The sequence below is a fragment of the Protopterus annectens genome, chromosome 3.part1, assembly GCF_019279795.1.
Source record: "Protopterus annectens isolate FY-2018-M chromosome 3.part1, PAN1.0, whole genome shotgun sequence".
NCBI lineage: Eukaryota > Metazoa > Chordata > Ceratodontiformes > Protopteridae > Protopterus > Protopterus annectens.
Genome location: NC_056732.1, coordinates 1,915,397,885 through 1,915,410,365, shown reverse-complemented (window position 1 = coordinate 1,915,410,365; position 12,481 = coordinate 1,915,397,885).

Below are 12,481 nucleotides of genomic sequence, written 5' to 3'. Positions count from 1 at the left end.
TTAGTGTCCCATATGTAAATGAAGACTACTCACAGGTATGTATGAAAATACCAGCATGCACTTTGTAGCTTCCACATCACTGTTAGAATGTCCAACGGTTGAAACACGTTTACTGATCTACTGATCCAAGAGCATGATAGCTGTGTATTAAGCTACTGTGGCCAGAGACGTCACATCCATACTGGGTGACATCACAGGTACAGTCATGTGGAGCGGGGAGGTAAGAGAGTGGCCTAGCAGATGACAAGGGTAGAGGCCACTGGAAAAAATGTTGCCTCATTTGGAAGCAGTAGTACACGCTCCCATGACAGGATGCAAACACACAAACACACCCACACAGTCAGGTATTCAAACACAGGTATTCAGAGACACAGTAACACACCCACACACTCACAGATTCACAGACACAGTAACACACACACACACACACACACACACACACTGTGGCATTCACAAAGAAATACACCTATGTCACACAAATACAGACACTTGACATGTGTGAGATCCAAACCCCTGCCTATGTCCTTCTTTCTACATTGCAGTCTGTACAGATGTCTGCAACAGTGTACAGGAGAGTGAATAACAACTGGGATGTATTCCCCACCATACATGACATTTATGGACACACACACAACTACACGTGCCAGTACCTTGAATCAAACACCTGCCTATCTCATGATAGGTATGACAGTGTCACAGCAGTATTGCACGCACTACAAAGCATACTGACTCTTCTTTTGGCAACTGTGCTGATATATGCACAATAGATGCACATGGGAGGTCTAACTGTTACAGGTTTCATGTGGTTTACCTTCAGTGTCACCCTGACTGCAGTCTACATTGTGTGTCTTCCCCTTCAATTAACCAAACCATAGCTTAGCAGTTACACAGGTTATTGTAGGAATGGTTGTAACACACATGTGAGCTGTCCTCAGTAAACATTCATCTGCAAAGATGCCCCACCACTTAGTTATGTCCACACATCTGTCCATACCTGCAGTACAGCTTACTGTACTTTTAGCATATCACCTATATACAGTTGGCAGTGTTGAGGCTGCATTGCAACTGCATGATGTACTAACACACATGTCACCTTCAAACATCAGCAGCTGCAAATGCATGGAATCTAAACACACATCAATACATGTACATGTGTGTAGGTCCTACGATCCTGTCATTTGGGCATGTTAGTAGCCATTGCATTTGGTGGACATGTCTAATGACATACATGACATGGAATGTTATATATGATAAGTGTCATGGGTGACCAGTACAGAGGGAAGTTTACCTTTGTCAACATTGATATCACACCTTATGTACTGTTAGCATTCAGCAACCATGGACCTATTCTCCATGTGCATGTGTGTAATGAATGTAGTCACCTGTATGTACAAAGGACAACAGCAGCTATGGTGTTTACATATGTGTTGTATGAGTGTGGGATGTACATATCCAGGGCAGGTACTTGTATGTCATATACAACCATGCATGTGTTGTTTACTGGTGTACAGCAACAGTCATCTGTTAATGCTGTCAATATCCGAGGGACTCTGGTATGTGTACAGCTGACCTGGTTATAAACAGTGGTATCATTGCATTGCATAACACATGATGCAACTGTCAGTACATGGGTACTCTGCACAGTTGATGTAGGGCTAGGTAAAGTCCACCAGTCAAAGGTTATTTGGTGTTTTACCATTATATGTCTTACCACATTTATGGATGTGTGTTGGTGGTCTGAGGACACGGTGCTGTCTGAGGATTACATCCTAGAATGCAGATTTTTACACTGTCACCTGCACCTGACTCATCTGTGATGACATTTGTTGGAGTACTGGTCTATACATGTGAGCCTTTATGTATGTGGGGACACCACCACCTGGAGTGGTCCATACTAGTGTTATGGCCCACATGTCTGGTTCTGAGTTATATGGTGGTAGTGTGAGCCTTCAGCCAGGTGTTCCTCACTGCACAGTTGTCAGTATTCCCCATTGTAGGTGCTACAGTGAGCAACTGTGATTACAAAAACCACACATCTAGCACTGGTTAGCATAAGCATACAATGCAATTGTCTTCTAGGTGTCTAGGTGTGTTTAGGACATTTACCTTGCAATGACACTATATGGGCAAATGTGACCCAGGTATTATCCCCACTCCCTTGAATCATGGATACATGTGAGCTGTGACAAAGACTTGTCTTCTTTCAGTCATGTCATCCCAGAATGACAGACACTGGACAACCTCAGAATTACAGCAGGATCTTGGCTCATTGTGTTGGCAAAGCAGTTGCCACTCCTAGCATGACATCACTACAAGTGGTAGTATTGAGCTTGGTATAGAATGATACAGCTAAGGTGAAAGACAGCAGCAGATGTTGTGTAGATGACCAATGTCAGATATATGTAGTGCAGCATTCCTGCTAACAATGACAACTACTAACACAGGAGTCCATTACAACCTGTTCTGTATGTCTAACTGTATGAGCATGACCACTGTGGCCTTCCATGTTTAGAATCATACTGCATCCCAAACAGCCATGTGCTACTAAGTGTATAGGCATGCCCAGTATAACCTTGTGTAGTTGGAGTCATAGTGCATTCCACACAGCCCTGTGCTACTAAGTGTATGAGCATGCTCACTGACACCTTGTGTAAGTTATGTGCTTCTATGTGTATGAGCATGGCCATTGTAACCCTGTATAGCGATAGTAGTCGTCCATTCCACAGATGGGCATACTCCAGTTCAGGATGTACTTCTACTTTAAACATACAGGTTCACAGCTATGTACAACTTAACTGTCAGCATCCCTGTTGATGTACACAGTCCTAGAAGGTCATGATGACTGCCTTGAAATGTGTAATCTCTGTGGCACAACTCGTAACTGCGTAGTACTGTAATAGTGATCTGTAGATAGGCAGGTGTTCTGATCCCACCACTGGTGTGTGTGTCTGTCTGCTTGAAGACAGAACAATGCTTTTTACAGTACTCACACCCCGTACAATTCCTATACTCACCTTTGGCAAGGCTGATGATGTCACCCAACTAGGAATACACCTCTGGGACTGCTGTGACCCAGTAATCGCGGTAGCTCATTCTGTAACTGCATAATGCTGTACTGTGATAAAGTAGTTAGGTTGGTGTTTTAATCCCAGACTTGCCAACTGTGTGTGTGTGTGTCCGTCTGTGTGAGGACAGACCAATGTTTTTTGAGTACTCACACTCCGTACGATTCCTATACTCAACGTTGGCAAGGATGATGATGTCACCCACCTAGAAATACAACTCTGGGATTACTGAGACCCAGTAATCTTGGTAGCGCATTCTGTAACTGTGTAATGCTGTAGTGTAATAAAGTAGTTAGGTCGGTGTTCTAATCCCAGACTTGCCAAGTGTGTGTGTGTGTATGTGTGTGTGTGTGTGTGTGTGTGTGTCTGTCTGTCTCCATCTGCGTGAGGACAGACCAGTGCTTTTAGAGTACTCACACTCCGTACAATTCCTATACTCAACTTTGGCAAGGCTGATGATGTCACCCACCTCGAAATACAACTCTGGGACTGATGTGACCCAGTTATCTCAGTAGCATATTCTGTAACTGGGTAATGCTGTAGTGTGATAAAATATTTAGGTCGGTGTTCTAATCCCAGACTTGCCAACTGTGTGTGTGTCTCCATCTATGTAAGGACAGACCAATGCTTTTAGAGAACTCAGACTCCGTACAATTCCTATACTCAACTTTGGCAAGGCTGATGATGTCACCCACCTAGAACTATAACTCTGGGACTACTATGACCCAGTAATCTCAGTAGTGCATTCTGGAACTGCGTAATGCTGTAGTGTAGTAAAGTAGTTAGGTCGGTGTTCTAATCCCAGACTTGCTAACTGTGTGTGTCTGTCTCCATCTGCCTGAGGACAAACTAATCCTTGTAGAGTACTCACTCTCCGTACAATTCCTATACTCACTTTTGGCAAGGCTGATGATGTCACCCACCTTGGAATACACCTCTGGACTGCTGTCACCCAGTAATCTCGGTAGCATGTTCTGTAACTGTGTAATGCTGTAGTGTGTTAAAGTAGTCAGGTAGGTGTTTTATTCCAAGGCATAGCAGGTGTGTGTGTTTGTCATATCCTGTGTGTTGGTGGCTGTGAGTGTCCAGCCACTGGATGTGTTGAGGAGCATGTTTTGTAGTTTTCCCATATAGTGGCCATATATGTTACAATCAGCCAAGAGACTGGGTTGGGAAGACATACGCATACATTTGGCAATAGGCCTAGTGAGTAAAGTCAGCAACCCTAATATTACCCATAATGCAGTCTGAACCCATGTGTCAACAGAAACACACGTGCCATGGGATTAACACCAGTATAGAATACAGGAGTTGCTGGTGGTTTCCTTTTCATTCTTTTCTAATGCTTTGGTGTCACAAGGTTTGTTCTTGAGATATATAATCTATATCTATCTATGTGTGTGTGTGTATATATATATATATATATATATATATATATATATATATATATATATATAGAATCTATATATATGTGTAGATATATATATATATATATATATATATATATATAGAATCTATATCTATGTGTAGATATATATATATATATATATATATATATATATATATAGATAGATATATATATATATATATATATATATATATATATATATATATATATATATATATATATATATATATATATATATATATATATATATATATATATTATATATAAAATCTATGTCTATGTATATATATATATATATATATATATATATATATATATATATATATATATATATATATATATATATATATATATATATATATATATATATATATATGGACATTAACACACATACATAATGGAATACATGTCCTATACTGTTGAATGACTGTGCTAGATGATATGTTTGTGATAACATCCAATGTCTGTATATCTGCCATGGCTTAGTGCTAAATCACATCATCTGTGGTGTGCAGGGTCCTGATTTCGAGTCTTGCAGAGGCCAGTTATTTTGTTGCTGGTCAGAACAAGGGCCATTGGATATGGAGTGATTAAGGCACTTTTAAGCAGTAGTGAGCGGATATGTGTGTGTGTGTGTGGATTTGTGCGATGGTAAACAGTGGTTATTTTTGGGAAGGCTCAGTATGGGACATGTAATTATTCATTAGCAGGCAATCCTATGCAAATGAGGTGAAGGATAGTGAATCCCAGTGTTATCCAGGGTGTGAAGCAGGTCCCAAGAGTGTAACAGTATAGATAGCCAGGTGCAAGACTAGGATATAGGTGACATCATGGGGGGGGGGGGTCAGGCATACTGTAAGTGGATTGGAGCCCTGTGGCTCGGGATTACTCCTAGCTTAGCTAGGGGTGTGCCTAAACCTGCCTAGGGCAATCGGAAGGAAAACAGCAGTAGAAAAGTAATCAAGGAGAACTAGCTGAGCTGACAGATGAAATGTATCAGAATCAGTCAATTACACAGGCAGCAGACCAGTCCAGCCCAGAACAGTACTGTAAACTAAGCAAACACCTTCACCTCTGGTTTTTCCACACTCTACACCACCGGTGTATACAAGCAGGGAAATTTTAACAAACAAACCTACAAAATGAGAAGAGCTGCAGCAGGCAACATAGATCAACATGTGCAAGAGGCCTGAGGGTGGTGAGGATGGGAATGCTGCTGAACAACCCACAGTGAGGAGACAGAGAAGAGTATACAAACCCAGGGTAACCTACCAGGGGCTACATGAGCTGGAGATAGTGGAGCGCTATAAGGTGGACAAAGACCTCCTACAGCAAATTGTTGAGCTGTGCCAGCCACACCTGACACATCAAACTGGACAAGGGGAACCCATCCCAGTGGATACCAAGGTATGTGTAGGCCTAGGTATACTAGCCACAGGTACCTCCCAAAGCACAACTGGGATATCATGGAGATCTCACAGGCATCAGCATGCAGATTATTCCACCAGTTCCTGGATGCCATGTCAGCACATGCCAGTGAGCACATATATTTCCTCAACTCACGTGAGGTGTTGACCAGCAATATGCGTCTCTTCCACCAAATAGCACAATACCCTGGGGTAGCGGGTGCTATAGACTGCACACACTTATGCATCAAAGCACCACCCGGTGAGCAGGGTAGGGCCTACATCAACTGCAGGGGCATCCACTCCATCAACTGCCAGGTCGTCTGTGATGCCCAGGGCATTATAATGAATGTGTGTGCTGGCTGCCCTGGAAGCTATGACAATTCAGAAATATGGCATCTGATGCAGCTGTACCACAAATTTGCCGATATGGACATCCCCTACGGTCACCTTGTGGGGGATGCTGGGTACCCACTGGAGCCGTGACTGATGACACCCATTAGAAATGCACACACACCTGAACAACAATGCCATCATGAGGCACACACACAGGCCAGACATATAATAGAGCATGTGTTTGGAATACTCAGGTCATGGTTCTGGTGTCTGGACACATCCGGTGGAACCTTGCAGTATTCACCAGCTACATGCACCAAAATTGTTATCGTATGTGCTATGCTACACAATATGCTCCTGCAAAATCAGTTGCAGCAGGAACAGCATGGGGCAGGGCCACACAGCCCCCCACCAATGCCAAGGCCTGTATAGGCACAGAGTAACTCAGAGGAGGAACAACCTGAGCCTGACCCAGTAGGCAGAAGGAGGCATGCCCACTATGCCCTGACCTTGGCAAAGAGGCAACACATAGCATATGCACTGACACAGTAGGGACTCAGGGAATGACACCCTCTCTGACTCGCACAGACAGTAAAAGGGATGCCAAACATGACTCTACCTGTGCTCAACCATGTATAGGGAGTGTACTATGTGCATCTGACATAGGCAGCCCTCCAGCACCATCCTCAAGTCTGGCATACCCTCAAGGTAAGTCAATCAACCTACCAATTACCAAATGGAGTAGAATGTGTTGTTACCTGTAGCTATGGTATGGATGTGAGCATGCAAGGGAAATGGGTGGCCAAATGTTAAGGCAGCAGACAGTAGACACCCATAGTGGCACCATGACATCTGTAACACATACTGGAGTCACCATAGTAGCCAGTACTACTCAGGATGACAAAACCCACTGCAGGAAATAGGCTGAGTGACATGTGTGTCCATAAGACCCACACAAGTCTCAGACAGCAGGACAGGTGTAGCAAACACAAACAAATGCTGTACTATGGCCTCTGAATGAGCTATGGTTAACCCCTCCCCCAGGCCCACACACACAGCCTACAGCAGGCCAGGCAGTTGGATGCAAGTTGTGAGGGCTAGGAAGTCAGACACTAATATGTAGGTAATTAAAGCTAGGATCTGTAGTACACTGGTATGCCTCTAGCCAGCACGATAGGTAAGACTACAGACTGAAATGGAGTACCTGACATACCAGTAGAATCCTAGCAAATGTGTACAAGTGTCAGATGTACCCCCCTCCAACATACACTTATAGTAACAGTCAGGTGTGCCCCCTGCTCCTGTGTAGAAATGTAGAAACAATCAGTTGTCCCCCCCGCTATGCAGAAATGTAGCAATAGTCAATGCCAAATGACCGATGGATACCCTGCAGACACAGCATATTACCTGTCAGTGTACAACACAAAGGTCAGCACCGCAGTACAAACTACCTGGATTTGATCCACACATGCAATACAGATGGCCATACTGGGCATGCCAACACACTTGAAGGTATGAAGGCAATGTCAGTCAACAACTACTGAAAGGTCATACTGGGCATGCTCACACACTTAAAAACATAAAGGCCATGTCTGCAAACACCAGTGGACCAGACATATCTGGCAGTCACAGTTCTTAGTGCAGACACATGTCAGTATGCACCACTCCTGCCTTGCACACACAGTGGATAGGAATACAGGCATATATGTAAGGACAACACACTATAATAAGCCAAAGGTAGACGGACATAGATGTGTGGAAGAGGGTGACCATGACAAGGAGCCATCCAGGTCTGTCCCAACTAGCACACAGCCAAAGGGCCCCAAACACATGGGGTGCAGATGTCATTCACTGCAGATACTAGCCATCAGTATCTGTCAGCATGACAGACTATGTGGTGCACGTGCCAGCTGTGCAACATGACTGTACAAGGGAGTAGTCATCTAGTAGCTGTATACACGTACCTGTGACAAATGACCCCCGTGTGTGCCCGCATGTGACATGTCAACCCCTACATAAATGTCTTATGGCCCATGCACACACTGCCCTCCCCATAGCAGTATTATGACAAGCCTGCTGAGGTCATCCAATGTGAAATACATCTTTGGGAGAGCTGTAGCTCAGTAATCTCCATAGCACATCCCATAACTGCATACTGCTGTAGTGATAAACTAGTTAAGTAGTAGTTCTAACCCCAGACATGGCAATTGTGTGTGTGTTTGTGTGGGTCTACTTCATAAGATCAAGATTCATTTGGTCAACAGCTCATTTGGTCGACAACCAGTATTCAAGGCACTTAACAGGGATTTGCCCCCCTCCCCAATGTTGTGCGACCCTGGAGTTGATATATATAGTTGGGGGTGTGTGGGGGGCACAGCCCCCAAATGTGTAGTTTTTGTTGTATTTGAATGTTTTAAATGAAAATAGGTGGGGAGCTTTGACCCCACACCCCCCAATGTGTGGGGCTGTGCCCCCCCACACCCCATAACTATATATATATCAACTCCAGGGTTGCACAACATTGGGGAGGGAGGCAAATCCCAGGTTTTTGCCTTGAATACTGGTTGTCAACCAAATGAGCTGTCGACCAAATGAATGTTGATCAAATGGTCAATCTTATGAAGTGGACCCGTGTGTGCCTGTCTGTCTCAGACTTTGTAGAGAGACATGTTTTTTAGGCTACTCACAGTCTGTACAATTCATATACTCAACTTTGGCAAGCCTGCTGAAGTCACTCACCTAGAAATACACCTATGGGAAAGTTGTAGCCCATTAGTCTCTGTAGTGTGTTCTGTAATGGCTGTAGTGTGATAAAGTAGTTAGGTCAGTGTTCTGATCCCACACTTGCCAACTGTGTGTGTTTCCATCTGCCTGAGGACAGAACATTGCTTTTAGAGTACACACACTCCGTACAATTCCTATACTCAACTTTGGCAATCCTGCTGATGTCACTCACCTCGCATCCTTGTGGCTTAAAGAAGCTGAGTAAGTATAATTAGATATGTTGAGGTCGAGTTTTTGAAAATAAACGTTTTCTACAATGCCTGATTTTCCTATAATGGAAAGACTGCTGTAATAGTAGAACTTTGTCTTTTTTTGTTTTTTGCACTATTCTGCTTTTGGGCAAACACTTTCAATGCGGGTGCTGAGCTCCGACTTCAATGTCAAGCCATGTTTTTTAGATGTTAATGTTAACAGTTGTGTGTAAATCATTTAAATGGATAACATGTAAAAACATAATTAAAAAAAACTGTAACCTCTACATTTTGCACACACCTGTTAAGACCAATACAGATACACAGTTTGACACTGGATTAGGAAGTCAGCAGCCACATTAACAGGGTTGCCCCGATAACGGAAAAGTACCGTTGATTGACTGTGCTGGATGATATATTTGTGATAACATCAGAAGTCTGTATATCTGCCGTGGCTTAGTGGTAAATCACATGTGCTGTGGTGTGCAGGGTCCTGGTTTCGAGTCTTGCAGAGGCAGTTTATTTTGTTGCTGGGGAGAACAAGGGCCGTTGGATTCAGAGTAATTAAAGCACTTTTAAGCAGTTGTGAGCGTGTGTGCGTGGGTTTGCGCAACTGTAAGCAGTGCTAACAGGGTTTTACACTTGGTTATATTCTAGATTCCTTAAACTGTGTAGGCAGTGCTTACCTCCGTGCAAACAGGCTGAAACACTCTCACTGCAGCTTAAAAGTGCTTAATCCCACTTACCCTGTGCTAATTTCTTTAAAAGAAAAGAAAAAAAGGGTGATAGGAAAGTGGTGAAAAAGGGGCATAAAGAGGGAAAGACAGTAGGCAAGGTAGCTAGGGATGTACAGGCAGGGTGTAGGGAAGGTCCATAGCTGTCCATTTTTTCTAGAGCAACAGCTGTGCATATGCAATAGATTCGGCGGTACATTTGGACACTCACAACCCTGAGAGAGGGGTGAGGACAACAATAGTATGTTGTGATGCCAATTAGAAATGTTTACATGTGTCCAGTGGACACGTGTGCAAAATGGACAGCTATGTAAGGGGAGTGTTTTTTTTGTGGGAACAGATTGCCCTTTTTTTCTTTTATTTTTAGGCGAGAGTGGAATGTTGGGGAAGGAAAGTAGGTATGATCAGGGAGGATAGGTTGGGTAGGATGACAGACAAGACAAACAAGATGCATACAGGCATGGTATATGACACATGTAGGGGGGAAACACCTTTGAGAGGGAAGGGTGTTTGGAAGTCGGAAGCCCATGAGCCCACAAATGGATACAGTGGGACTGAAGTCCCCACCCATGGGCATTCACCACTGCACCTTCACAGCCCAGATGGTGGCTGTGCTGGGAGCTGTGTAGGAGGGGCAGGCTCATCCTCAAGTTGCGTCACTTGGCCCTCAAGCTGACTTAGGCAGCCTCGAATCTCCCTGTCAAGCTCCCTACACACCACAGCCTGGACCATACCATGGGTGACAGCTTCCTGTCTGCTCCTGCTCCCAGGGGGGGGGCGAGCCCCATCCCCTGCAGCAGTTCCACCTGAGGGTGGTGCAGGGCCAATGGATGAGGAGGTCCCAGGCTGGGCCCCAGATGAGTTGGTGCCTGGTGCCATGGCCAGCTGAGGTGGGACAGGTGGGTCCACTGAGACCGGCCTTCCCATACGAGCTACGTTGTAGCATGTTTAAGGCAGATATGGGTTAGTAATAGTCAACATCATTCACAATTATTTGTAACAGCATACGTACATATTCCCATTACCCAGGGCACCATAAATAAAATAGTTGCAGAGCAGGCAGTACACATGCATATATGGGTAAACAGTGGCCATTACAACAACATGCAGGTTTCTTTGATGGCAACAGGCCACCAATATGGGAGTATTTTAACATGCCACATGCATATCAACAGATGTGAATATTTATAATCCAATAGGACATATGTCCCAACAAAGATTAGGAGTGTAGACATACCAAATGAGTTGTGTAAATCGGTTATTTTTGCATATATGGTAGGGGTGAGAGAGAGAGTTCAATTAACAACTAATCCATCCTTCTTGCTTTAACTACATTTGTAGTCACTGCAGTGGTCTGTCCCTTACATGTATTATTGTACTACCCAATGGCCTTATATTGTACAATGGTCTGTTTGTGGATTAGTATGTACGGGACCTGTGTCTTGCATACAGGCTTCACGACATGCATGTGTTGATGCTACATGTTGGGAGACTGCTCTCATACACTTTGGGTGGGATGCTGGGATGATGGTATATTTGCATGTACATTCTCTGACTATGTACAAGTTTGACTATCACTTGTATGTCATTAACAGCTGTCTACATCTCATGGATCATCACAGTAATTTGTCAGGGAAACAGGGCAAGAGGCAGGTGATGTGGGGCATTTATCAGAATATACTGTGCAGATTGGAACAGTTGGATGCATGGATATGCATACCACTCTCTATGTGAGCATTTTAGGTAAATCTGTATAGTCGTTACATCTCAATATGCATACTGCTTTCTGTCTGAGCATTCTGACAAACTGTGTGCAGTTGTGTGGAATGATTATGCATCCAATGTACTAGGGCTCATGGGATTTAAGGCCCTGCTCTGTGTGACAAAAGCATTACAGTTAAGGTCACTATACAGTATGCTATCAGGCAGTTGTTGTGAGGCCTTGCAATGTATTATGTCTAATATGACTGACCTGTTTGCACTCCCAACACTGTTATACAGAACGTCATACACATGTTATCTGCATACCACAGTGTGGGTAACACTGCTTACTACAACAGTACTATTTAATAACTGTAATGGTACAACAACATATGACTGCAGGGGTAACAGAAGCAGTACAAGGGTTACACCTTTATTTGCAGCATATTAAGAACTTCTGTATACTGGTACAGCACTTTCTGATGCTCTTACATTTATTTGTTATGACAGTACATGCAGGCTATTTACTAACCTGCCTCACGATGCATCCTTTGCAGCCTAGCATCATAGGCTTGCTGGTTCGCAGCACGCTCATCTGCAGCTATCAGAGAAGTACATTGATATTTAGCCATACCTATCCATAGTATACACAGGCTAGGCAATTATTAACTATATAGTGGAAGGAGTACTTACTCAGTTCTGGGGCATTCAGCACCTGCCTTGCTTCCTGGATCCACTCTTCCAGGACATCCTCCCTCCGCCACCTCAGGTCTGCATGGTGGTGCCTGACCTGCTCACCAGTCCGGGGGATACCTGTGGCACTAGCAAGGTCATGGGCAAGACTGTCCCAGGCCTC